At 41.9% G+C, this 27,037-nt stretch overlaps 1 protein-coding gene and 1 pseudogene across 1 annotated transcript in view; both read left to right on the plus strand.

The window, feature by feature from the left end:
• Positions 1-27,037, plus strand: part of CGNL1 (cingulin like 1) — a 1,082,391-nt gene that overhangs the window by 599,407 nt on the left and 455,947 nt on the right. The window lies entirely within an intron of this gene.
• Positions 1,445-25,897, plus strand: LOC122807519 (annotated as a pseudogene).

The raw sequence follows: 27,037 nt of genomic DNA on the forward strand, positions 1-27,037 counted from the left end.
TCACTACAGTAGTGTGCAACAGGTTTATCTTTTTTTTGATTTTGGAATGTTATGACTGTGCTCCATGCAATAAAACATAAATGTTAACAAAGCAGATGTCTTCATAGTGTGTAGTAATTAGCGACACATCTAGTATAGTGCATTCTACACAGTTTTGATAGCCTGTTTTCTGTCTTTCACCTGTAACTGTTATAAAACATGAACAAATGTATAACAAATGACAAATACATGTTAATATTTCCATTGCAGTACATCTTAGTTGTACTGTTGCTTTGTTTTTCACACCTTGACTTTTGAGATGCCAGTTACCATGATTTGGTAGGCTTCTCTGTTATGGAAAACAACGCCAAACAATGCCAGTGTTCTGTTAAGGTATTAACGTGAGATGGAAGTGCACAAAGATGACAGCAGGTGGTGATTAATCAAAGCATGTTCATAAACTAGTTTAGAACAGTTTAATCATCATATCTAAAGTTAAAACAAAAGTACAGGATATATATACATTTCAGCTTGGTCTTGTTTATTACACAGCGCACAGTGGATGTTGAAACTTTCCCTTCAGGTACTTGACACGTAATTGTCAGTTGTAAGGATGCTCGATTGTGCTTACTTTCTTTGCTAAAAACTAAATGCAATTTTGCAAAGTTTTCTGAGCAGTCACTATTGCCAACGCGCAAGGAGGAATGTGTTCAGGTCACTATGAAGGTCGAAGAGGAGTGCAATGTCTGATAGGACTTTCATAGTATGTAGGTTTTAAAGGGAATGTGAAATTTTTGGCAAGTTACATATTTATACTGTTACCATTTTTGGAAGATGTAGTTGGATATCGGTCTTGGCATAATTGGTATATAAACATTTTTTTTTTTTTTTTAATTAACTGCACAGTGCTAAACAACAATAACAGTTGATGTGATGCTCGTCATGAAGGAACAAGTTAAAAAATAATTAAAGTCACTATTGAAAATCTCTGTATGTACAGTGAGGAGTATGTATTTTTAGAACATAAACCAGAAAGGCTGCTGTTTCTGCTGAAGGTGATGGATACACAAGAAGCTTTATAAACTGTACTGACCAATCCAATTGTTTGTTTGGAGCTGATGGATTGAAAGATTCGCCCAGGTATTCATTGTGGATCTTTTTGTTATCCTCAACAGCCAGGTGGTTATATAGGTACTGCACTGTAGAGCGTCCTGCAGTTGAGTTAAAAATTTGTCGGAGTATGTACAACTAATTAAAATAATTAGTGTGGGGAGCTGGCGAAACAAGAGTGAAAGTAGTGGTGCGGAAGATAATAGATAATACAGGACCTGAGCTGGTGACAGGATTAGGTGAAGGAATTGTGGAGGTAGGAAGTGGATGGGGAAGGTAATCACAGGGAAGAAAAACAAATAATGGAGCATGTTGAAAATATAATGGGTTGACTTGTGTGGATGAAACAGGAGTCATGGAAACTGACAAAATGGATGCTTTCTTGGATGATGAAGAATTTTTGGAGGGTTGCAATGATGGGTGTGGTCGCGTGAACCTTAGAGACATGCAGGTAGGTGCGTGAGTGGGTGTGCTTTCTTTGAAGGATGGGCAACCAGGCTGACAACTCAACACTGTAAAACTCCACTGCCAATCATAAGTGGACCAGTGATCTGCTGTGGCGACCCCTAACCGGGAAAAGCTGAAAGACATTACTAATTGCAGGACAAAAATTACATTTCCTCTGGGTGTTTGTGTACTGTATATAAAATGTACTGTGTGTGTGTGTGTGTGTGTGTGTGTGTGTGTGTGTGTGTGTGTGTGTGTGTGTGTGTGTGTGTGTGTGTGTGCGTGTGCGTGTTTTGCTAGAATTTGTGGAAGTTTTTTTTTTCCTTCAATGTACACTGAATACAAGTAAATTTAGTAAGCAGGGTGCAATCTTACAGTGTATGCATCTTTCACTTACTGCAGCTTGTTACAATGCATCTTTCACTTACTACAGCTTGTATTATTCCCATCTGGCATGCAGATACAAATCTACTCTTGTTTTACTAACCCCTCAACTATTTTTCCTTTCCTTTCACTTTTTAAACCGTGGAAAGAAAATGACATGAACATCAGCTTATTTATTTAGTTGTCTTTGTTGGCCGGGAAAAGTCCAACTAGTTAAAACCCATTTTCAGTGGAGGCCTGGGGAGAAAACTTCTACACTTAAGTTGCACGTGATGCACATTTATAATTGCAGGGTAAAAACATCTATACTTGAGTTTATTTACATGATTTTTAAATACTTCATACATGAACACAGCATTTTAATGCAAAAAAGCAAGAAAGAAGTTAATATAAATTGGCTAATTATTGAATAGAAAAATAAAATGCAATAAAAGTTAATGTAGCATGTTGGCTGTAGGGAAAAGATCAAACTGGGCTGTTTTTTTGAGGTTAGTAATAATTTACAGGCAGACAAGTAGTAATGCAGCTTAAAAATGATGAGAGATTTGAAAGGTGAAATTATGGAAATGAGCAGGAAGCTAAATGGAGGTGGGGTGTGAGAGGGGGAGAAAGAGTAAGAGTCTAGGAAGTAAGTGCAGTATGAGGAGGAGCGATAAGGTTCAAAAGACTGGGAAGCAAACTGTCTGTAAGACTTGGAGAAAAGTAAATAATTGCTTAACATTATATATTTCAAATAACTTTGCAAAATGCACTTTATCTAGCTGCTGAGTAGACATTGTTTTCTTTCAGCCAGTGTAGTTGAAAGAAAGCCATCATGCCTGAGTATGAATGTTGTCATGCTTTTCCAAAATACTGTTGTATGGCAGTGCTGTATTATTTATCAGTGCTTTATTTATTGAAAGTAATGAGTTCTGATGCTCATTTTAACAGCACTTTTAATTTTTCTCTGATTTGGCATGTGCTTTACTCATGAATTTAAATTCATCTTGTGAAGTTGTCTCCTCAGGCATTCAGGATGGTATGTCCGATGCCTTGCTGGGTACAATGGCTGCTTAGACAATTCGGGATTGTCATATGTTATCGTTGTTGTGATAACATTATCATAATAATCTGGTGGTTCTGTGTGACTTCAGGTATCCGCCCCTTTCTATTTAAAGGTTTTGACTGTCTTCCTCATTGGGCTATTAAATTGTTCAGTCTTCACCCTTTGGGACAGCCTGCTATCTATGGTCACCTTCTCCAGCCTTCCTTTGGGCACGAAGCTGTGCATCTCCCAACTAGATTATTGTGCTGCTGATGTCTGACACTATCACATCAGGAAGTAATAACTGGCATTCCCGCAGGGGTTCTTCTGCTATTCCTGTCCTCTTTTGCCGAACATGAAAGTGAATAAAATATGCAGGCAGAATAGAGAGTTTTATCATCGCCACAAGTGTCCTGTAAAACGGGCTTCGACGAGCTACACACCTGATTTAGTCATAATGACATCAGTCTTAATGTTAAGAAGTGGAGCATTGTTAAATTTGGAAAAATATGCAGTTCAGTTACAACAGTAATGGTCAAGTGCATGACAGAAGGTAAACCCAAGGATGCTGGGGACAGTAGCAGATGGTGAGTTAAGTTTTGACTATTCATTCTGCTCTTACCTGCATATTCTAATTCAGGAATGTGGGATGATCTGGATCATATCCCAGCATTCAGTGCATTTAGAGCAGCTAAACTAATCCTAAACTGGATGTTACTGAGATTCCGTTAATAGTTTTGGCCAGGGCATAGATGCATAAAGCCCTGACTATGGCCCAGGTGATCTAGATTTGATTAGTGTCTCGGGTATCCCAAGGTGTGGCCTTCTGCCACACCTTGTTACATCTGAGACACTAACTGAATCTAGGTCATCTGGGTCATAGACCGGGCATGCCTATCCTAGATGATACAGTGTTCACCTGGACTCACCTTGTACTAGATGTCTGGTAGAAGCCGAGAATTTACAAAAGTGTGGTCCCTAATTTTGAATGGGTGAACATGGCAGAGTTAACCTTGGAGTTAGAACAATATGCAGAGAGTACCCTTTGCAGATCCACCCCACTGGTTGTTGCAGGCATACATATGAGAAACAGAAAGCTAGAGGATAAAGTTAAAAATACCATTCAGTAACTGTGTGACACTGCACTAGATCACATCATTCTCCTTACTGGCTATGAGCATAAGTCAGAATAAGTCCTGGGCTGGTGCAGGAAAGCTGGGTGGATCAGTTTATGAGGACAGGCACCCATGGCAGACAATGGTAAGCTGTGGAGGAGGGGAAACAAAAAGGCCTAATCAGTAGTATAACAAATTAAAGAGCATGTCTATTCCTTTAAAGTCATTGCTCCCTGATATTATTCGTGAATCTGTCCTCTTATCGAGAACAATACTTTATTCTGTAGCCTTGAAGCTTCACACTTAGGAAGCTTTTGTGCACTTTTCTAGTTCTAACTTGAAAAAATCTTGGTACTAGCAAGTATAATTCACTTACAAAGATTCCAGGAGGTATAGTTATTCATCTGTATCCAATTTAACTTTTCAGAAGTGATCTCTTCTTAACATACTAAGACATGTTTGATCCAGTCCTTTTTAAAAACTCACAATTGAGATGCAACAGGCGGAGCAAATGCAAGCTCTAGAAAACTTTTGTTAAATTAGAGAAAAAGGTACATTACTCAAACTGCAAATGCTGTGCAATAAACTTTCAAGGACACATAGGTTCATAGGTTCATAGATTAGTACTAAGCTAACTGCCCTTGCGAGCCATTTTAAGCCTAGCCAATTATCCCTTGTGTGACTCAAACCCTGCACCTTGTGCTTGCAAGGCAAATACCTTAACCATTAGGCCACCCTCCCAACCAGTGCATGGGTATTTTATTTTTTAACAGTTTATCAGGAAGTAGCATGGTCAATCCAATGTTGTTAGCGAGACAGATAGTGGCGAAGGGTCTACAGATGAAGGAGGAGCCCAAATGAGCATTCCCAGACTTGGAGGAAGAGTGTGAAAAAGCTGATTTGGGCAGTACTGCAATATACTGAAGTCCCAGAAACACTGATAGAATTAGTGCAGACTAAAAAACACCAAAACTAAAAGCAAAATCCAACCAAGAATAAAAACCACTTGGCACGACAGGACCCGGAAGCACGTAAACAAAGGCTTTCAAAATAAGCAGATGAAGAGATCAAACAGCTGCTAGGTCTCCAAAAAGATCCTTTAATATAACAAGGCAAAGTAAAAATCCACAATATCTTCCACAATATCTTCCAGTGCAGACTATGTACAAGGACATACACATTGGGTGGGGGGTTGGCATAATGTTTAAGGTTTTGCCTTACAGACGCAAGGTGCAGGCTTTGAAACTCTCATGGGGTAATTGGCTAAGCTTAAAATGGCCCACAAGGGCATTTACCTTAGTACTAACCTATGAACTTATAAATTAACTGGTCCTTCTCAGATCCTTTTCATTCACAATCCAGACAACAAGTATAGGGACAAATACAGCATATGTATGCATGGTTCAGTGCAGCCAAGCAAACAGCATGTTTTTGAGAAGTAACTAGAATTCCCAGACAAAACCCTTGTATATGAAGAGCATGCCAAACTCCATGTAGATAGTGACATTTTGTGGTCATGATGGAACCCAAACCCTGGAGCTGTGAGCATTCTAGAAGGCCAGTAGGTCGCAATCTGCCTCATGACCTGTGACCCTATACTTTCCTTTCCTTTCCCTGTTTGTCAAATTATTTCCACTTCACTTTAATCTACATTCCAGTACTTCCAGCTTTTGTAATTCCATCTTCTCCTTGGGTCTCACAGCATAATGTATTGCCCTACCTGCAGCTTTTTTAAATGTGTCAGTTCAGCTCAGACTTTCATATCTGCTCTCTGGCAAACAGTGCCTGTTACAGGTTCATAGATTGATGGGTATTAACTAGGCTAATGACCACATCGGCCTTTTTAAGCTTAGCCATACATCCCAAATCTCTGACAAGTTCTGGTACCCCTGATAAGTGTAACAGGGGCTTGGGAGGTGAAACATTTATGGGCTGCCTGTGCCAGTTAGAGACATAGATGCCAAACCAGGGATGAATTTCCTGTTCCCCATCCAGTTGTCCAAGTTACACTTGAATTGTGTTAGGGAGGAATTCGGCTTCACATGGATAGGGAGCCTGTTCCAGAGAAGGGGTATTCTTTTGAATACATACCTGTCTCGCCAGCAGTTCCTATTTATATTACAGGCAAGGTTTAAGTCTCCTGAATGGGTAATTCTGATGCTGTTTGTTTTGCAGATATGCAGGAGGTCCATCAGAGTGGGATCTAAAAATACCTTGTATGCCATGCATAGACCTCCCCTCAGTAGCTTGTAGTTGACAGAATATGGAGGCCTTGAGGTGGTCTCTATAGGAAATAGTACTTATGCCCTGTATTCTGCTAGTGAGGAACCTCTGTGGATGTTCTAATTATTGGATATGTCTGGTTAGGTACATACCAAAGGGGACATTGTACTCAATGATAGGTCTGATGAATGCTAAATACAGTAGAAAAAGGACCTCCTTGGACCTAAATGCCATAGGTTTATTTATTTATAAGTTGCACAACATAGAATGATTTCCTCACTATTGTAGGCATGTAATAGTCAAAGGTTAGATCACTGTCTGACTGTCCCCAAGTCCCTAACTACCGGGTCAGCTCTTAGGGGTGTGTTATCAAGATAGTTACCAGGGCTAGATGACTTTCTAAAGATTACTATTATGCATTTTTTGGCATTTAGTTTTAGTCCATGGCACTGGCAGCAATTGTTTGTGTCAGCTCCTCCTGGAGAACATTTGTGTCGGTGAGATTTAATGAGAGATCCTAATTTGCAATCATCTGCAAATTTAGTCAGCTAGAGGCCATTGGTATTGGCCTTGACTTCATAGAAGTAAATGCCAAAAAGGAGTGGTCCCAGAACCAATCCCTGAGAGACTCTGCTTGTGACTGGCATCTTTGTAGAGGTAGACTTCCCAAGTCTAACTTCTTGGGTCCTGTCAGTGAGCCAGCTGGCTATCCTCCGAGTTACATAAGGCTTTGTACCTAACTTCTTAATTTGTCAACAATGCCTGAATGGGGGTCATGTTAAATGATTTGGCCAGGTTAAGGTCGGCAGTGTGAACCATTTTTCCCTCATCCATTGCTTTGGTGACCTTCTCAAAAAAGTTCACCAAGGTGAGTAGGCATGACTTGCCCTTGATGTAACCAAATTGGGTTGGGTCCAATGTCTGGAGGTTTCTTATGTCATTATTGATAATTTCCATGATAATTCTTTCCATGGCTTTGCATATGAGACTAATGAGACTTATGGGTCTATAGTTTTCAGGATCTGTAGATGGCCCACATTTGTGCAGAGGGATGACTGTTGTTTTCTGGGAGCCAAATTGTAGCCATGACGTAATCTGCTAGTAGACAGCTTAATGGGTTAAGGCAAGACAAAAGAACAGCGGTGACAGAGTCACCCTCAGGCTCAGTGTAGGTGGCTCCATTTACAATGAGCTGTGCACACAGTTGTGTATTGCCTTTGAGGTTACAGATATAGCTAAAGAATGTTTGTGATTGCCCTTGGGCTAGGAGGCCAAATTTACCTCAAATTTGGTTTTGGACGACTTTATTTGTCCTCTGAGTTGTTTGTTTATTTGATAAAAGTGCCTTTATCTTGCTGGGTGCTGCACTTCCTAATTTTTGTCATGATTTTCTTTCTTCTGTTATACAGCCTGTTGATGATGTGATTCCACAAGGGTGGCCTGCTTTTTGAGTTAGCTCTGTACTTCATGGTGGGTACAGCTGACTCTGTGTAGCTGTTAACATGTTTGTATAGCAGAAGTCATAAAATAATGAGAAGCATTTTGAGTTTTGGACCTGTTATTCTACTAACTTTCTAAGTTTGTAAGAGTAATATTTAAAAATTGCCCCCCTTGTTTATGTCCCTTTCCAGATTTCTTGCTCTAGTAGGTTGAGAGGTGCACTCTGCATCATTACCAGCAAGATGAAGTGGCATTCCTCCCCAGTACACCCCCCTTTGTACAGGTGAGTGGGACAACTCCTTCATTCCTGTCCCTCTAACGGTAAACTCCTCTAGTGCAAAGGTCACTAACTGAGTCCTGATCACATGGGCTGAAGTCAGGGCAGTATTTCTGTATTCCATGGAGGAAACACAACCTTGACATGTTTTATTAAATTAATCCTGCTACTTCATTTGCAGTTATCTACATAGCTTACTATTTAGAGCATGTTTTCCATTTCTAAGGCTAAAAGTAGTCCAAAAAGAATTAGCCTCTGGACAGACTGGTAAGCCCCATCAGGACAGATTGATAATCTACCTTGACTTGTTTCTTGTTGCTTAACTAGTGCTTTACTCATATGTTTGTGTCTGGAATGACATTTATTGCCTTTAGTTCCTCAGTTATTTACTTATGTTAAATGCCTTACCAAATGCAAGGTAAGCTGCATGCACTGCATGTATGGTCAGTTATTCAAGCACTCCTGTTACATCTTCAAAAATGCCACTTCATTTAAGATTCCATAGGTTTATAGGTGTGTTCTAGGCTAATGACCCTGAAGCCTTTACAAGCCTAGCAGATAGGATTACCCTGGCATCGTACCACCTGACATTAGTTCCCAGTGCCTCTGTCGAGTAGAGCCAATGGAGTGATCCCCAGGGCAAATTTTCTATTTCCCATCCACTCATCAAGATTTCTGTTGAAGAGAGCCAGTGAGGTGCTCTGCTTGACATGTATGGGAAGTCTGTTCCATAGCATGGGCAGTCTCTGGGTTATGAACTTGTCCCCCCAGCATGTTCTGATGATTGTGGTAGTGAGGTTGAGGTCATTGGAGCATGTGGTGTGGAGAGATTGGGATTTATTTAGATGTAGCATTTCTAACAGAGCTGGGTCAGACATGGCTTTATAAGTCAAGCAGAGTTTGCCTCTAAGGCGATGTGAGACAGAGAATAGTTGGAGTTTTTTGGGTCTGTCCATATAGGACAAGTGTTTAAGGCCTAGGATCCTCTTTGTGAGGTACTTTTGCGACCTCTCCAGTTGTTGCAGGTATCTAGTGTGGTACATGCCAAATGGGGAATTGTACTCGATGATTGGCCTGAGGGATGAGTAGAGGGAGATAATGACCTCTTTCTTCCTGGATGCAAAACCCTTAGTAATGAGATGTGCCGCATAGAAGGGCTTTCTGACCACAGTGGCAATGTGGTGGTCATTAGAGAAGTTGCTGTCAACCTGTGTTCCCAGATCTCTTAGAACGCCTTCTGTGTTCAGTGGACTACCATAGATGTGGTAATTCAAGGGAACTGGGTTTTTACCAAGGGAGATAATGACACATTTTTTGGCATTGAGCTTAAGGCCATGGTTCTGATACCAGTCGTTGGTCTCAGTGAGGCCTTTCTGTAGGATGTCAACATCACTTGGGGAGTTAATAATAGCTCCCAACTTGCAATTGTCTGCCAACTTTGTCAGCCAGAGTCCCTTTGTGTTGGCCTGGACTTCAGAGAAGTAGATACCAAACAGGAGAGGACCCAGAACTGAACCCTGTGGGACTCCACTCATGACTGGTCAGCAGTCTGACGTGGAGTCAGCTACTTTCACACTGTGAGCCAGTTTGCAACCCACCTAGTGATATAGGGGTTGATGCCTAGCTTAATGAGTTTTTCTATGATTCCTGAGTGGGGAATGGTATCAAAGGCCTTGGCCAGATCAAGGTAGGCTGTATGAACCACCTTGCCTTCATCCACAGCTCTGGTGACTGACTCAAAGAAGTCGACCAAGTTGAGCAGGCATGACCTACCCTTCACAAAACCAAACTGTGTAGGATCCAGAGTTTGGAGATTCCCTATATCCTTGTTTATTAGGTCCATGATGATGCATTCCATATCTTTGCATGTCAGACTCATCAGGCTAATGGGGGGATAGTTCCCAGGGTCTGTAGTCGCTCCTCCTTTGTGGAGAGGGATGACTGTAGAAGTGTGCCATTTGGTAAGGACATAGCCTGAGGTGAGGTTGTGATTGAACAGGGCACACAGGTGAGGTGCCAGTTCATTCTGTAGTTCATGTAGAATGCAGCCAGGGATATTATCAGGTCCCATAGAAGCTGTATTCTTAGCCTTGGACAGCGCTGTTTTAACTTGTGCAGCAGTAATACTGGGTGCCTGGCAATCTACTGGTATTGTGATTGGTTCTTGGGGGGATAAAGTTGGCACTGAATCTGTCGGCCAGTATATTGGCAATATCTGTTGGCTTGGTATAGGAGGTACCATTGTGCAGTAGCTTGGACCAAATCTGGGTATTGCCATGGAGATTTTTTACATAAGTAAAGAAGGCCTTGTGGTTGTTTTTACTATCTGCTGCAATTTTTTTTTCATAGCTAGCTTTAGAGGATTTGATGAGGGATCTCAACTTTTTGTTGAGGCTGATAAGGGAGTTTTTCCATTCTTGGGACTTCGCCTTATTCAGCATCAGTTTCCTCCTTCTGTTGTAGAGTTTGTTTATGGCAGGGGGCCACCAGATTGGCTTCCTTTTTTTGGAGGAGAGCATCTTGGTTCTATTGGGTATGGTGAGATCCATGCATTTGTGTACATGTTCGTACAATGCATTGATGTATGATTCAGTGGTCATGCAACTATTCCCCATTTGCATAGGTGCCGTGAAGTTAGCCACCTCTGTTTTTAGGAGCCCAAAGTTAGCTTTGGAGAAGTTTTTCATGGTGGTTACCTTTGCAGGGGGGAGAGGTGGGTGGGGAGGGATGTGAATTTCCAAGGTGATTAGTTTGTGGTCAGATCTAACCAGGGAGGAGTTGACTATTGCTGTAGAGCGACGGTCACCCATGTTAGTAATGACCAGGTCAGGGATATTGCTACGTCTAGTGGGGGTAAGAACGATCTGGTCCAGGGCATTGGAATTAATGAAGTCCAGGAAATGTTGGGCAAGTGTATTGGTACATGAGTAGTTTTCCCATTTAATGGAGGGGTAGTTGAAGTCACCCAATATGAGAGTGTTAGGTTGGACCCTGATATTCACCAGGGTGCTTAAGAATGTGGACTGTGAGTCTTGGCACATGGTTGACGACCTATAGCAAGCTATGCCCTGAATCGCTGTCTTATCCAGTGTTAGCTGCACCTGAAGTATCTCAGATGTGTTATGTTGGGCTACCAGTCTGCAGGTGTGAGCATCCTTTATGAATATGGAAACACCTCCGCCTTTGGAGCTTCGGTCCAAGTTCTAGGTCCGAAAGGTGTGGAATGAGTTATAGCCTGGTAGTGCAAGGGTGCTTTCTGCTGCCTTGCACAAGGTCTCTGTTACAGCACAGATGTTGATGTTCTCCATTTTAAGGAGTGCTTTTAGTGAGTGCATTTAAACTTCTAGCATTGAGCAGCATGACCCTCAGATTGCATTTGTTTGTAGCTGTCATGGTGGTAATCTGGTCTTTGGAGCACCACCTAAAAAAGGCACTGTAGTTGTGGCAAGAGCCTGGCCAGTATCTGGAAGCCCAGAGGTGACAGATGCAGGCCATCTCTGGCAAAGCATCAAGGTTGGTCAGTCATGTCTTCCCAGGCAGACAGATACTGGATCCCCTTAGAATGACACCAGAAACTTAGCCAGTTGTTGAAATCAGACATTTTCTTTTTGTGGTATCCTTCTGGGTGATTGTAGGATGCTGCTCAGTGCTAGGGTCATACCTGCCTGGGTTGTATAATCTGAGAGCTCCTCCATGTCTCTTTTCATGTAGTTCAGAGAGGTACATCATTCTCTTAACTTGTTCATTGGCAAGTACTAGGTTAGCCTCCCTTGTGAGCCATTTTAAGCCTAGTCAGTTTCCCTCTTTGTGCTTGAAATAACTTGTACCATTTGGTTATAGACTGACCTTACACATCCCATGGTCAAAATGATATATTATCCATAATGAGAATAATTGGGATTATAGCATAAGTAATCTGAGAGGACCCACACATGGGATAAAGCATTTAGGAGCTGCCTGTGTCAGTTAATAATACAGGGGGTAGTCTTGGGGTAAATTTTCTGTTTCCTATCCATAGATCGAAGTTATTCTTGAATATGGATAGGGATGCACTTTGTTTTATGTGGATGGAGAGTCTGTTCCACAGTAACGGTATCCTCTGTGAGATATACCTACTCTCCAAACCATTCTGTTAATGTTGCAGAAGTTTAGATCCCTAAACTGAATATTTCTGATGCCATTTGACCTGCTGATGTGCATTAAATTCATCAGTAATGGGTTGGAGGATGCCTTGTATGCTATGTCACCTCTTAGCCGTCTGTAGGATACTGATTATAGTGAGAGGGCTTTGAGTTGGTCCATGTAGGACATGCTGTTTAAGCCTTGTATCCTTTTAGTAAGATATCTCTGTGGGTATTACAGCTGTTGCACGTCTCTGGACAGATACATGCCAAGGGGGCATTATATTTAATGATTGGCCTAATGATGGCTGAGCATGACATCCCTAGATCTAGACACAGTCCCTTTGTTTAAAAGCTGTAAAATATAGACGAGCTTTATTACAACAATAGACACATACTGGTCAAGCATTAGGTCATTGGCATAAGTTCCCATCCCAAACAACCGGCTCAGCTCTTGGGATATGTGTGACGATTGGGGAGAGATGGGCTAAGGCTGCCATCCTAGTCAAATAGAATTTGATACATAATTCTATCAACTGTATAAATAAATGTAAAATACAAGTGTGTGTTTTTAAATGTAAGAAAACACTGTAAAATGTGAACTTCAAGATTGTTGCAACATTGCCATCTGCTGTAAGGAAAACCAAGCCAAGTATTTCAAATGTGTCTTTTTAAGTTGAAAAGATCTTATGAATCTCTTTAATGTTAGAATTTGGCTCCACTGTGGCTGGATGAAGGTTTCATGCCCATTGTTTTAAGGCTAAAGTTTATGACCAGAATTAAGATGTGGAATGTGCTTTATTGGGTTCCACTTCTAACCATCGAAATTCTGATCATCGAGACCAGAACATCAAATTTTGAAACATTGAAGCTTATAAGTGTAACCAAAAATAAATAAATAACTTTTAACAATTGTATGCCCCCTGCACCCTCCTACTTTAATAATCCAACTCTGAGACCGCACTACAGTGGAGTAAAGGGAAATCTTCTGTTTAGCGCTATATGCAGAAGCGCTAAACAGGAGATTTTCCGAACCCTATCTGTAATGCCATCACACAGATGGCACATAGCCACACACAGTATGCAGGGCACCTGGTGCCCTGCAAAAGCACAAACATTCCCCACCTACACTTACCTTTTTCTTCCCCTTCAAACCTTCGATGTTTTCAAACTCGATGTTCTGGTCTCGATTATCTGAACTTTGATGTTTTAAACGTTCGATGGTTTGAAGGGGAACCGCTTTATTGCTCTAGTTTTGGTTAGAATATACATGTAAAATGTCTTCTATTGTTGTAAGTTTCTGTGCAGGTGTTAGAGTGCTAAATAATGCAGTTTGTGGCCTGAGAACTCAGATCAGGTGTTAAGATGATGCAATATGAATACTGGGAAAACCTAAGTGTCAAACATTATGTCATTTGGGATGGCCTTAGAGACATGTTTGTTAGTAATGTTTAAATACTATTTCTCCCAAGAGACTGGAAGCATTTTGACTTTGGACATCTAACTTATCAGCATTCTGCCTTATGCTCAGATGTAAGTTTTAGCACTGTGATTTCTTTTAGGAATAGTTAAAGCTAGTAAAGATTAATTAGGTATTTTTCTTTGAAATCACACCTGTTCTACTGTATTATTTTAAGTTTCTAGTGTGATCTGTGAACTCTTAGATATCTCTGTGGTGCAGTAGTTTTGTCTTGTGTTTTAACTATTTGTTATTAAATATTTTTAAAACCTTCTACCTGTGGCTGATTTGTGTAGAGATAATCTCTAGAGTACATTGCATATTTATAGAGGTTATTGTAATAGGCCACTCTAAAGTAAGCCTTGACTGTTAGTCATACTACCATTGGATATAAATATTGCACAGTAATAATTGGACACCCTTTTAAGGGCCTTTTAGTAGCTGATATTATTAACTGGGTGGTGGCAGTAATTACAACCATATAGTCTAGGTAAAAGGGCACAGTTGGAGAATCTGTGTCAGCCTTTCCCAGGAATGTATGTGAAGTTGTATAAATACTCATTTCAAAGTGTGTGTGTGTTGTGTCAGCTACTTGGCAGGGAAACGAAGCACTGGTTGGACAGAGAGGGTCCTGGAGGTTTTAGCTTGCCCAGTTAGGCTGAGACCTGGACCCTATAGCTGTGCCAGTGAGTCTTATTGGGGACCTGGTGAGCAAAGGAGCAACCAGCCCCAGACTGACTGTGATCTCTGTGTGCACATAAGGGAAATTGTACTTTACTGTGTGTATTAGTTATCCTTTTCTCTTCTATGAGACGACTGGTGTTGGTGGTGAGGATTGAGGCTCCTTGATTGCTGGGCCAGGGCATGGTCATCACAAGTATTTCTGGGCCAGGGCATGGTCGTCACAGGGTGTATTGTCGATGTGGTAGTTTCCTGGGGTAGATGACTTCCCAAAGGAGATAGTAATTAATTTTTTGTCATTTAGTTTCAGACCATGATTTTGGCACCAGTTGTTTATTTGGGATAAACCATTTTGCAGGATAGTTCGGTCATTTGTGGATTCAATGACTTTTCCTTGCTTTCAGTCATCTGCAGACATAGTCAGCCAGAGATCTTTGGTATTGACTTTTACTTTTGATGAAAGTAGATGTCAAACAGGAGAGGTCCCAGCACAGAACCTTGGGAGGCTCCACTGGTGACTGGTCTCTCTGGATGCAACTTCACCTATTTTGAACATATCTGCCCTATCTGTGAGCTAGCTGGCAATCCAGCAGGTGACATAAGTGTTTATTCCCAGTTTTTAGCTTTTCTGCTAATCCTGAGTGGGGAATTGTGTCAAAAGCTTTGGCCAGGTCAAGTTATGCAGTGTGCACCATTCTTATTCTTCTCGGATGCCTTCACCTTTGGCTTATGGTTCTGATGAGGAGTCTGTTAGCCCTGGGTCTCCTTGTGAGGAATTGTCCTTTGAGGACACAATTGCTAGGATGATGGAATACTTTGGGATTCCTCTGAAGTCTTTGATATTTCAAAGAGATATGAGTTGCTTCAGACGGACACTCCTAAGTCATTGGCAGTTCGTCCTGCGTTGGCTGCCTTGTTAGATGCTTTCATTGCTGCCTCCAAGTCTCCTGATTTTCCACCTCCTGTTCCTACAAAACTTGATTCCATAAAGTCTGTGAAGATTGTCGACTTTTATCTCAATATCCCTGTGCTGGTCCTGCTATGGTGTCAGTCTCTTCTGACAAGCCTTCTAAGCTCTTGCCCTCTGATAATGATAGTAGGGCAATGGACAGGATTGGTAAGAGGGTATACACTGCTTCTACTTTGGCATTTAGGGGTTTTATTTACCAGACCCACATGACCAGAAATGCCCTGTCCTTGATTACTCAGGCTTCTCAGGTTGTCTTTGCCCTCCCTGAATCTGAAGGCAAATCCTCTGCCTTACCTTTTATAGGTTCTGCTTCTCAAGTGGCTGTGGTTTATGGGTCTGTCAAGAGGCATTGTTGGATGCTCCTTTGGATAATAAACATCTCTTTGGGACTGCCGCTACAGACCTGTTTGTTTCTTCAAGAAAAAGGCAAAGCCTTCCATGCCCTTAAACATATTTTTGTATCTCCTATCCTTAAGTTTCAGAGTAATTATCCTTCTAGGTCTGTTTTTTTCCGCTGACAGCCTTGCCAGGCCTCCAAGGGCAGGAAGAGTGGTAGGAGAGCCTCTTCTGCTAAGGCTTCTCTGGTTTCTAGAAGTTGTGGATAGCAATTAATAAAGAGCTGAAGGACTTTATCTGGGAGGGGAAGATGGCAGGAGTCAAGTGGTTTAAGCTGATTCTCCCAGTAGGCCAGGGTGGATTGTGATTACCCAAATTGAAGGGGTATTTCAGAGCTACACAGTTAAGGCTCTTATACATAGCACAAGCAGAAAACTATAATTCAGAGTGGAAAGGGATAATGTTGAAACAGAGGGAAAGCTCAGAAAACAAGGAGAGACTGGGATTTTGGATGCAGACCTTTAAGGATAATAACAATAGTTATACAGAAAATTATATCCACAAAGTATTGTAAGAACTAAACCAGCACTGGAATGGAGAAAGGAGATTCTGCCGATAGGGATGACTGCAATTAGGGACACAGACAATAGGCAAGAGGGGGATGGAATATATTGGAGAAAACTGGCAAAGGAACCAAGGAATTGGGAGAAAACAATTATAGGGAAAGGTAATAGAATGGGAAGACCCAAGAACTTATTTGTAGTGCAGGTTAGAGATTTCCTTCCCTAACAAGGATTTATTTCAGAGTATAGGCAAAGGGAAAGAAACAGGGGGGTCCTAAATGAAAGACCAGCACTGGTAGAGTTTTTAGTAGAATCTAGAAGAGAAGCTGCCATTAAAAAGGAATAATTAGTTAAAACATTGCATGATAACTATAAGAATTAATCAGATGAGGTTAGAAAGGATTGGGAAGACAGACCTGATAAGCAATTCACAAAGAAACAATGGGAGGATATATGTTTGTCTCCCAAATATGCAACAAAATGTAGAAGATTTAGGATTTCTGCTTTGAAATGTTTACATAGATATTTTTATACCCTAAGTAGGCTCCAGAGAATTTTTCCTCAGGTAGATAACAAATGTTGGCAGTGTGATGAGGAAGGAAGAGGTGACTGAGAACATGTTTTATGGGAGTGTAGTGAGTTGGCAGACTATAAAGATTCCCTGCTGGATGCACTGTCAGAGATGCTGGGTGGGCAGATTGGTCTGACGAGGGAGATGATTTTTCTGAACTGTGATACAGAATCTGAATTGTGTAGACATGGTAAGGCCTTGATGTGTCTAATTATGGTGGCTGCCAAAAAAGCAATTACTAGAAAATGGAAATCAGAATCTAAACAAACTATATTGGAAGTAGTGAGTATAGTAACAGAGATAAAACAACTGGAATTGAGATCACTAGAAAAGGGAGCAAACTACATAGGAAAAATAGGAATTGTGGGAACAATACATACAGAGGAGGAGTGACGTTTAAAAGAAGGCAGGACTTAAATTAGCTGCAATGTTTGACTGAAAATGTTTGGGTGGATTATAAGTGATGTGTAATGTTTGCAACTGGAGTGTGTCAGTATAGTTTGTGATGTAAAATGTTTGCAACTGGGATTGTGTCTGTGTAGTTTGTTTTCATTTATATAAATGCATGAATGCTTATGTCGTAAGTGATGTAAGTGATGGTTTAATAAAGATGTTTCTTGTTTTAAAAAAAAAAGGGGGTCAGGAATTGAATAATTTATATAATTTTGCTTGGGTTATATGATATATAGCAATATATGTGAAGGCTTCCCTATTAAACAAAAAGTGGAAATGTTACACGGCCAAATAAACTAAAAGGCCATTCCTCAAAATGAATATTGTGGGGGGCACAGCCCCCCACATCCTCCGCTAATAATATATAAAACTCCGAGATTGCACTACAGTGAAGAAAGTGCAAAATTTCCAGCCTTCATTGTACCGCGACCTTACAATAGCGATATTGAGGAACAGCCTTTTTGTTTATTTGTCCGTTCGACATTTCCACTTTTCATTTACTTAATAGGGACCCTATGTGAAGCATAATGTTTATTAATTTTAACTCATTAAAAAAGGTTGATTACTTTTGTATAAATGTAAACGTGCCTGTGTCACAACAAAGTGATAATTTAATAAAGGTGTTTAAAAAAAAAAAAAGGCTTCTCGGGTTTCTGTGGGCCAGAAGCCTCCTTTATCTGATAAGCCTGCTTCTCTTTGACAGCCCCCCACCCTTAAACTATGCTGACGCTTCAATGGTACCTCAAGTCAGTTTGGCTTCAGCATTGCTACCCTCTAGATTTTAGTGTACCTCTGCTCCTTTGTCTAAAAAAGGAGTTTGGCTGGTGGATTCAGCAGTTTCCTTTCAAACCAAGGCCTGCCCTTTCAGCCTCCTGTCCCTTCTCAAGAACTGTTTACTGATGCCTTAGACATGAGGTGGGGGGCTTCTTGTGGTCACCAGAAAGTTCAGGGTATTTGTACCCCCCATCAGAAATCAGACCACATCAACATCAAAGAGATGCGAACTCTAATTCTGACCCTTCAAGCTTTTAACCCCATGTTGTCTTCAGGCCCCTTGAAGGTGTACACAGACAACATTACATTGATGTGGTATGTCAACAAGCAGGGAGGCACAAAATCTTACCTCCTGTGCCAGATGGTTCTTCAGGCCTAGGGGGTGGCTCTCAATTATCAGTTAACTCTTCAAGCAGTGTACATTCCTTCAGTGCACAATCTAGTGACACACTCTGAGCATGTCCAAAACATAGGCTCACAAATGGATGCTTCACTGAGACATGACAACTATTTTTTGTTGCTGGCTGATGTTCTTTGTGTTTCACTGTTGCAGTCCTCACATATGGGTTATTCGGCTCCCGGTAACCCTCAATCGGCGCGAATGCAGAGTCCTTGGTATATGACGTTGGCTGCCGCCGGTTGTAAAACTGATGTCAGTACGTCAGGTATAAAGGGAGGCAGCCGACGCCATTTCCTCAGTCTTTCTTGCCACAGAGCCAGAAGCAAATGCAATTTGCACTAGTGCTGGTCGGCTGTTTATCTTCGTTTCACTTTCGGACTACCAAGTTGATGACGCCTTCAGATAAGTACCCCATTGGGGATCCTCTTTTCTTGCTTTAATGAATGTCAGATAAGGCTAATAACGGTCTTACCTGTGTAAAACAGATTCCGCACCGAGATTTCCATTCTTATTATATAACTTGTTTGGGCCTTGATCACAATATCCCTAACTGCGATCTCTGTGCTTCCTGTAACCCGCATATCATACGCCGTAGAGCTAAGATTTTGTATAAGCATATCGGAGTCTGGCCTACGTTCGTCGGTATGGCATCTTCTGGTCTCCCGACTTTGGATATACCTAGGAAACGCAAAGACGAGGACTGCAACAGGCCTAGGGTTAAATCTACTGATGACACACTGGTGAAATTGGTCATCAGCACAACGGTATTCACGGAGGTGCTTTCGCAGCCCCTGTAGTCTGCAGATTTTCAGCCACAAGCCTCTACCGAGACCTTTATGGAGTCCTCCATGCCACATGCTATTTCATCTTCAGACCCTCTGCCTGTCACTGCCTCAGATGGGTCCGGAGCCACTTTGCAGGCACTGGCTTTTGACACCTCTTCTTTTTGACATGAGACCAGAACCAGACCAACTACCTTAATTCAGACTTCTGTAGTTGTTAGGCCTCCTGAGTCCCTCCGGATTGCTAGTAAACCTTCCAGCCGCAAACCTACTCACAAGCAGGCGGCCTCCCCTCTTGTACCTCAGTCCCAATTGGTAAAGATGGCAGGTGATCTTCTTTCCCTGATTAGGGGCTCTCAACCCCCCCATCAAAAAGGTCTAGGGAATTATCTCCTAATGTTTTGCCTGTCTCAGATTCTAAGATTTCCAGTATGTCTGCTGGTGAAGAAAGAAATTCTCAACTTTTTTTCTGGATTTGAGGATTCTGATGCTGAGGACTGGTATCCCTTCTGCCTCCCCTGCAGAGAATTTTTTCTTTGGGGGTACTTTGAATACTCTAAGGAAGCATTTTAAATGGGAATGTCAGGATTTTCCACAGTCTAAGAAAAGAATCCGACAGTTTTTAGATTTGCCACAGCATAAGCCTCTGGCTATACCTCCAGTTTTGGAAGTTGTGGATGATGTTTTCATGGAAAATTCTTTAACTCCTAATTCTGTTCCTCCTGCCCCCAGAAAACCAGATAGGTATTACAGGGTTCCTGAATCTCATCAATTCCTTTTTAAAAACCCTACTGCTGATCCAGAAATTATTTCTCAAGGCCCTAAGGGTGTTAAGGCTACTATTGCTAAAAACCCTGTGCCTTCTGATAAAAAATCTAGGGCCTTGGACAGGTGGGGTAAAAAAGTCTACACTTCTGCATCTCTTGCCATTAGATCCATGAATTGTCTTTTTCACATGCTTAAGTATCAGCTGTATACTTTGAAGGCTATTAAGGCTAAACTTGGAGATATTCCTTCCATGACAGAGAACAAAAATTTACAAGACTTACTGAATTCTGCCAGTTTAGTTAATAAGCATTCACTTCATTGTGGTTTTGACACTTTGGAGGCTTCCTGCAGATCAGCAGCCACTGGTTACATAATTAGAAGGCATGCTTGGCTCAGGGAGCAGTCTCTTTCTGAACCAGTTAAATCTAAATTGCTGGATGTTCCTTTGCACAAGGACAATATTTTTGGTAATAAGGCTGAGGAGGCACTGAAGAAGTTGGAGGATAAGGCAAAATCTATGCAAGCTGTAAAAGATTTCCTTCGGGTTCAGCCTCCTCGGTTTAGTAGGCATTATCCTTCCAAGAATTGGTCTTTCCCTGATCCTGATGAGCAGGGTCGCTCTAGGCCTAGGTGTTTCAGATCTTCCAGTGGGCAGGCTTCTGCCCCTCAAAGGGCTAAACAATGGCATTCTTCTTCTGCTAAACTGGGGAGTTCAAAGCCAGCTTCCCAAAGCAAACATTCTCAATGACTCCGGCCTTCTTGTGCCTACCTCTGCGTACCCTGGATTTCCTTTGGGGAATTATCTTATTATCCTTTTGTCTTAGCCAGGTTCGCAGAGATATGCTCTACCATCACAGATGACAAATGGGTGCTCAGTACAGTAAACTTAGGTTACAAGTTTTACTTTCACACCTTCCCTGTTTTACAAAGGTACCCAGACATACCCAAAGCTCTCAGGACAGCAGTAGGAACTCAGATTTCTTCTCTACTGACTATGGGGGCCATAGAGCCAGTTCTTGCAAATTAGGCAGGCCTAGTTTTTTATTCAAGGCTTTTTCTGGTACACAAGAAAGGGGGCACCTGGTGCCCTATTCTGGATCTGTCCATTCTAAACACTTTTCTGGTGATTCCCAAATTCACGATGCTCACCCTTCAACAATTAATACCAATGCTGGGCAAGGATTCATGGCTGGTAATTTTGGATCTCAAGAAGACTTATCTGCACATCCCAATAAGGGAAAGTTGCAGGCTGTTCCTTCACTTCATGGCTGGGGAGCAGCACTTTCAGTTCTCTGCATTGCCCTTTGGCTTATCTACTGCTCCCAGAGTTTTTACGAAGTACCTGGCTCCAGCCATTGCTTTTTGCAGGCAGAGAAGCATTCAAATTTATACTTACCTGTCCGACTGTCTCATTCAAGCAAACTCCCCAGAGCAACTAGAAAAGGATTTGGATTTTGTGAAGAACATTCTCACCTCTTTGGGTTACACTCTCAACAAAAAAGAAGTCAAAGTTGGTTCCTTCAAGGGAGATTGTTTACCAGGGAGCGAGTCTGAATACAGCCACCCAGATGGTATTCCTCCCTCAACAGAAGCAAGAAGATCTTTCTGCTTACTTCATGAACTTGGCAGGCATGACCCAACTCTCTGCAGGACAATTCCTGCAAGCACTGGGGTTCATGGCTTCATGTACTTTGATGATCCCGTATGCAAGGCTGCATATGAGAAAACTTCAATGGTACCTTAAGAATCTTTGGTGTCAACACACACAGGACTTAGACTTGATTCTTCCCCTGATTCCCTGTCGACAAATGGAGATCCTCTGGTGGGCGACAGCCTGTTCTCAGAACAAGGGTCTGTCTTTCTGCTCATCGTCTGCCAACCAGACTGTCACCACGGATGCCTCAGATGTTGCATGGGGGGGCCCATCTTGAGGGCAGAGGCATACAGGGGACTTGGAGCACCCAGCAGATTTATCTGTACATAAACTTAAAATAATTGATGGCAGTGCAGCAGGCCTTGCTGGCTTTCAAGGGCCTACTCTACCCTGGGACTCTGCTGATCAGGACAGATGATGCCACAGTCATGTGGTACATCAACAAGCAAGGGGGGACTCATTCTTACCCCTTTTGCGGACAAAACATGAGACTATGGTCCATAGCAGCATCCATGGGCTTACATCTAACAGCCCAGTATCTTCCAGGGAGGCTGAACTCCTTGGCGGATCATTTGAGCAGACATGCTCTGCATCCTCACGAGTGGCAACTGAAAGGGATATTTTCCATCGCATCACTTATCATTGGGGCACCCCACAAGTGGATCTTTTCTACTCTCACACCAATCATATCCTTCCAACCTTCTGCATCAGGGAGTTTCACAACAAAGCTTGGAGGGTGAATACGTTGTCCTTCCCATGTCACATCTCTGTTTATGCATTCCGTCCTTTGCCTCTTCTTCCCAGAGTGCTGCTAAAGATAAGGGACGAAAAACCAAATGCTATTCTCATAGCACCAGATTGCCCAGACTGCATTGGTATCCCCTCCTTCGCAGCCTTTCCTAGGCTCAGCCTTGGCATCTTCCCCTAGTACCAGATCTGTTGACTCAGGGAGGGGGAATGTTCCTTCATCCTCATCTCCAAACTCTGCATTTAACTGTCTGGCTAGTACTTTAAATCTTTCCCAACAGGTGGTTGAAGTTCTTCATGAGGCCAGGGGCCTAGCACCAGAAAATCCTGTGCAGATAAATGGAAGAGATTTTGCTCTTGGATGCTGGCTAAAGGAGAAGACTCTTCTCATCCTTCTCTTTCTCTCTCATTCTTGACTACCTAGCAGGACTGCTTAATCGTGGACTTTCCTTTTCTTCAATCAAAATTCACGCTTCAGCAATTTTGGCTCATTGTTCTTTTGAGCAACCCAACTGCGGTGTTGGTACTGCGGTAGCATTGTCACCTCACAGTACGACGTTGTCCTGTTTGATTCTCAGCTAGAGCGTCTTCTGTGTGGAGGCATGCGTGAATGGGTATACCTTCGTTGAAGGTTGTGCATCAGAGCTGGCAACTCGGCACGTAAAAATCTACTGCCAATCATTAGCGGACCGGAGTTCCGCTGTGGCGACCCCTAACCGGGAAAAGCCAGAAGACACAACGTTCTTTTGAGCAACACATTTTTTCTCACCCCTCGATGAAGCAGTTCCTGAGGGGAGATATAGTAATCTTAGACCTCCCAGAAGAGCTCCTACTCCTGCTTGGGATCTAAATTTTGTCCTGGAAAAACTTACTCTGCCTCCCTTTGAACCAGCTGCCTCTGCAGATTTGAAGTTTCTATCCTGGAAGACTGCTTTCCTTTTAGCTATTACTTCTGCTAGAAAGGTATCAGAGCTGCAAGCCCTAATGGCAGTAGAACCTTTCATTATTTTTCACTCAGATCGGGTCTGAGAACTAATCCCTCCTTTATGCCTAAGGTAGTTTCCAGTTTAACCCTTAACCAGTCTATTCACCTGCCTACATTTTTCAACAATCCCCAAAATAAAGGGGAAAGGATTCTGCACTCTCTTGATGTGCATAGACAGCTGAGATTTTACTTAGACAGGACTAAGTCCTTTTGTAAATCTGAACAGTTATTGGTCAGTTTTGCTCTTGGGGCTCAGGGTAAAGTTATTTCAAAACTAACCATCTCCAAATGGATTGCTCATTGTATTCACTTTTGTTACCTGCAGCATGGGAAGGTTCCCCCTCAGGGTATTAGGACCCATTTTACTAGAGCAGCCTCTACCTCTGCAGCCTTTCTGAGAGGTGTGCCTACTAAGGACATTCTAGAAGCAGCTACTTGGTCTTCTGTCCATACTTTCACAAAGCGTTACAATCTACCTTTGTTTTCTAAATCCAGGGCTGGTTTTGCCTCTGCAGTTTTGCAGGGCCTCCTTACCCAACCCTTAATCTGTGATCCTTCCTCCCCCCTTTGTCTTCTTACTGGGCTTTGGGAATCAACCCATATGTGAGGACTGCAACAGTGAAATACGAAGAACATAGTACAGTTTATGTACACTTACCATAAATGTAGATGTTTATGTGTATTCACTGTTGTAGTCCTGGTTTCCAACCCTCCATTCCCTTTTTTTTTCCTAAGGCACAGACTATATTTATTTTTTGTATGACATGTATCCAGGGTGCTAGCATTCCTGGGTTAGCCTTCTTTTGGGGGCTCCTGACAGTTAAGGCAAGAAAAACTGAGGAAATGGTGTTGGCTGCCTCCCTTTATACCTGACGTACTCACATCAGTTTTACAACTGGCGGCAGCCAATGTCATATACCAAGGACTCTGGTATTCGGGCCGACTGAGGGCTACCAGGAGCCAGATAATCCATATGTGAGGACTGCAACAGTGAATACACTCGAACATCTACATTTATGGTAATTGTTCACAGCTGTACTTTCTACATGGAGGGATTCTGTGCTTAAGGCCCTTATGGCAATCCCTCCTTTTTTGTTTTTTCACAGGATTAGGGTGTCCCTTTGTACTAATCCTCCTTTTATGCCCAAAGTTGTTAATGAGTCATTGATAGCACCCTTCCTTTTTCTCTTCTCCTCAGTCTTCTACTGAGAGGGATTTGCTTACCTTGGATTTGCACAGACAGCTCAGGCACTGTTTGGATAATACTAAGTCCATTCATAAATGTGGCCAGGTTTTGGTTCTTTTCATCCCAGGACATTGGGTTTAGTAGAATATCTCCCCCTGGATATCTAAGGGCATTGCTTTTTGTTATTCTTTGCATGGCAAATCTCGGTCTACTTCTGTTAGGGCTCATTCCACTGTGCCCGTTGCCTCTTCTGGCGCTTTCTTCAAGGGGTTGTACACCAATTCCATCCTTGAAACTGCTACTTGGTCTTCAATGTATACTTTTACTAAGCATTATAAATTGGATATGGTCTCTAGGGCCAGAGCAGGTTTTGCTAGAGACATTTTGCATGCGTTTGTTGAGGGCTCTTCTCAACCATCCGCCTCCCATTCTGTTTCTTGAGCTTTTGTACTCTCCCTATGGCAACAGTGATATAGAATGATGCAGTACAGTTATATAAAATCTTACCATAACAGTAGATGTCCTTCTCTTCACTGTTTCAGTATTCACCCGCTTCCTCCCTCCAAACCTCTTTTTGTTTTGGATTCTCTTCTGGCTGAGGGTTTCTCCTTTCCTTCTGCATTTTCTTCTTCTAGATGTGCATAGACTTTTTGTCCTGTGGAGATTGTTGTCTACTGGGGAAATTCAGTTCTTAGTAACTGCATCTGTACATCACCTTTATGCCCTACTTCCTCAGTGTGGACCCCAAGTGTGATGTATGGTGCATGTAAAGTCATAAGGCTTTGGTGTACTGGGCAAGCACTGGGATATCATAGGCAGGCGATCCCTATGGTAAAGAATACTGCAACAGTGAAGAGCAGGGCATCTACTGTTATGATAAGAGTTTGTACAAGTGCACGCTCTTTCTTGACCATCTCCTGCTGAGGACTGCTATGCTGTGTGTTGGTACAACTACATTAGATTATATGAAAAAGAAAAAAAAAACTAATCTCCCAGGAGTGAAGAAGCCACTTGGTTACTATAGTCCTCCTGGTGTTGAAGACGTTCACATCAGCTGAACTATATTCCAGTCTTGACGATGAAGATATTGATCTTCTTGGATCTGATGATGAAGAGGAATGTAAGGAAGCCTAAAGGATCAGAGAGGAACATTTGGCCCAGTATGACGCAAAGAAAAAAAAATGATAGACAAATCTTTCCTTGATGTGAAGCCATGGGAAGATGACACTGATATGGTGAAATGGAAGATTATGTTCACAGTATTCAGGTGGCTTGGTTTTGTTTGGGAGCATGTCAGAACTTGTCCCACTGGGCTATGGTATTACAAAATTATAAACCCAGTGTATAGTTGAAGATGACAAAGTTGGTGTAGACATGTTGAAACAGCACATTAAAGGTGTGAAGCTCATATGCAGTCTTTGGATGTAGCACCATTCAATAAAATTTGAAGTGTCTTTGTAATTAGTAAAATTTTGCTGTATTTCATACTAACACTACTGATTTAAAGGCTAACAGGAGAAAGATAATCATATTTCCACAGCTGAACTCATCCCCACTACAGAGACAGAGTAAAAGAATTCCAAAGCCTCTCTGATGTCAGAAGAAGTTGTATACCTCAGGGATACTGATTCCTTCATCAGAATTTCACTTATTCATTCATTCATTCCAGACATACTTGTACTTCTGTTAGCTGTCACAGGCAGACTGGCTTTAAAAAAGAAACCAAAGACTGTGATATTGCATCTTGTTAATCCAGGACATGGCTAATCTACAAAGGTTGCCCCTTTTTGGAGTGATGGAGAGTATCATGTGCCACACTGGTTTTCCACCATGTGTACTGTAGCTGAGCTGGACTTCTGCCCACAGAGAAGTCAGCAACGATGTGCACAGCTTTGTCTTTTCAGCATTTTTTGGAAAGGAAGTGGATGCAGAGTGCAGGTATCACAGAGGGAAGCAAAGACCTAGATTTTAGGAAAGCTTTACTGAAATATCCAAGTGGGAAGGGGGGAAAACATTATGGTGTATATAGTTAGTCTGCTTTAAAGATTGTCCTTGATCATTAGATGATCCTTCCTTCTTTTCTGAGCCTCTCTGCCACTGATTTCTGAAATTTTGCCTCTGCCTTGCTGGGTTTTTTTTTTGTTTTGTTTGCTATAAAAAGAACTGGAATTAGAAAGAAAGAAAGTTTCCCACTGATCCTTGAGGCCCAAGAAGCCATTAAACAAGGAGAATTTGCTAACAAAGGACTTGGACATTGAAAGTAATTTTTGCTTGGACTGGCCAGTATTATGACCCAAATCTTACCACACTACCAGGAGCTAATGAAAGTGATATTCTGTAATTTCTGCTGTGTAGCAATCTCATTTAATGGCATCATTCACTTATTTTAATGTAATGAATTCTGTTGAAAAATCCAACTTGACTTATGCTAGCTGTTTTAATTCTAGTTTAACTCAACCTTGATCAATAGGTTTAGAATGTGGACAATTAAATGTTGAGCTTATTCTTTCTCACAAACAAATGCATGGCTTATAATTTAAAGTATTATATTGCAGCCTAAGTCTTCTGACAGTATAAATACATTTATT

Source organism: Protopterus annectens, chromosome 7.part1 (assembly GCF_019279795.1).
Source record: "Protopterus annectens isolate FY-2018-M chromosome 7.part1, PAN1.0, whole genome shotgun sequence".
Taxonomy (NCBI): domain Eukaryota; kingdom Metazoa; phylum Chordata; order Ceratodontiformes; family Protopteridae; genus Protopterus; species Protopterus annectens.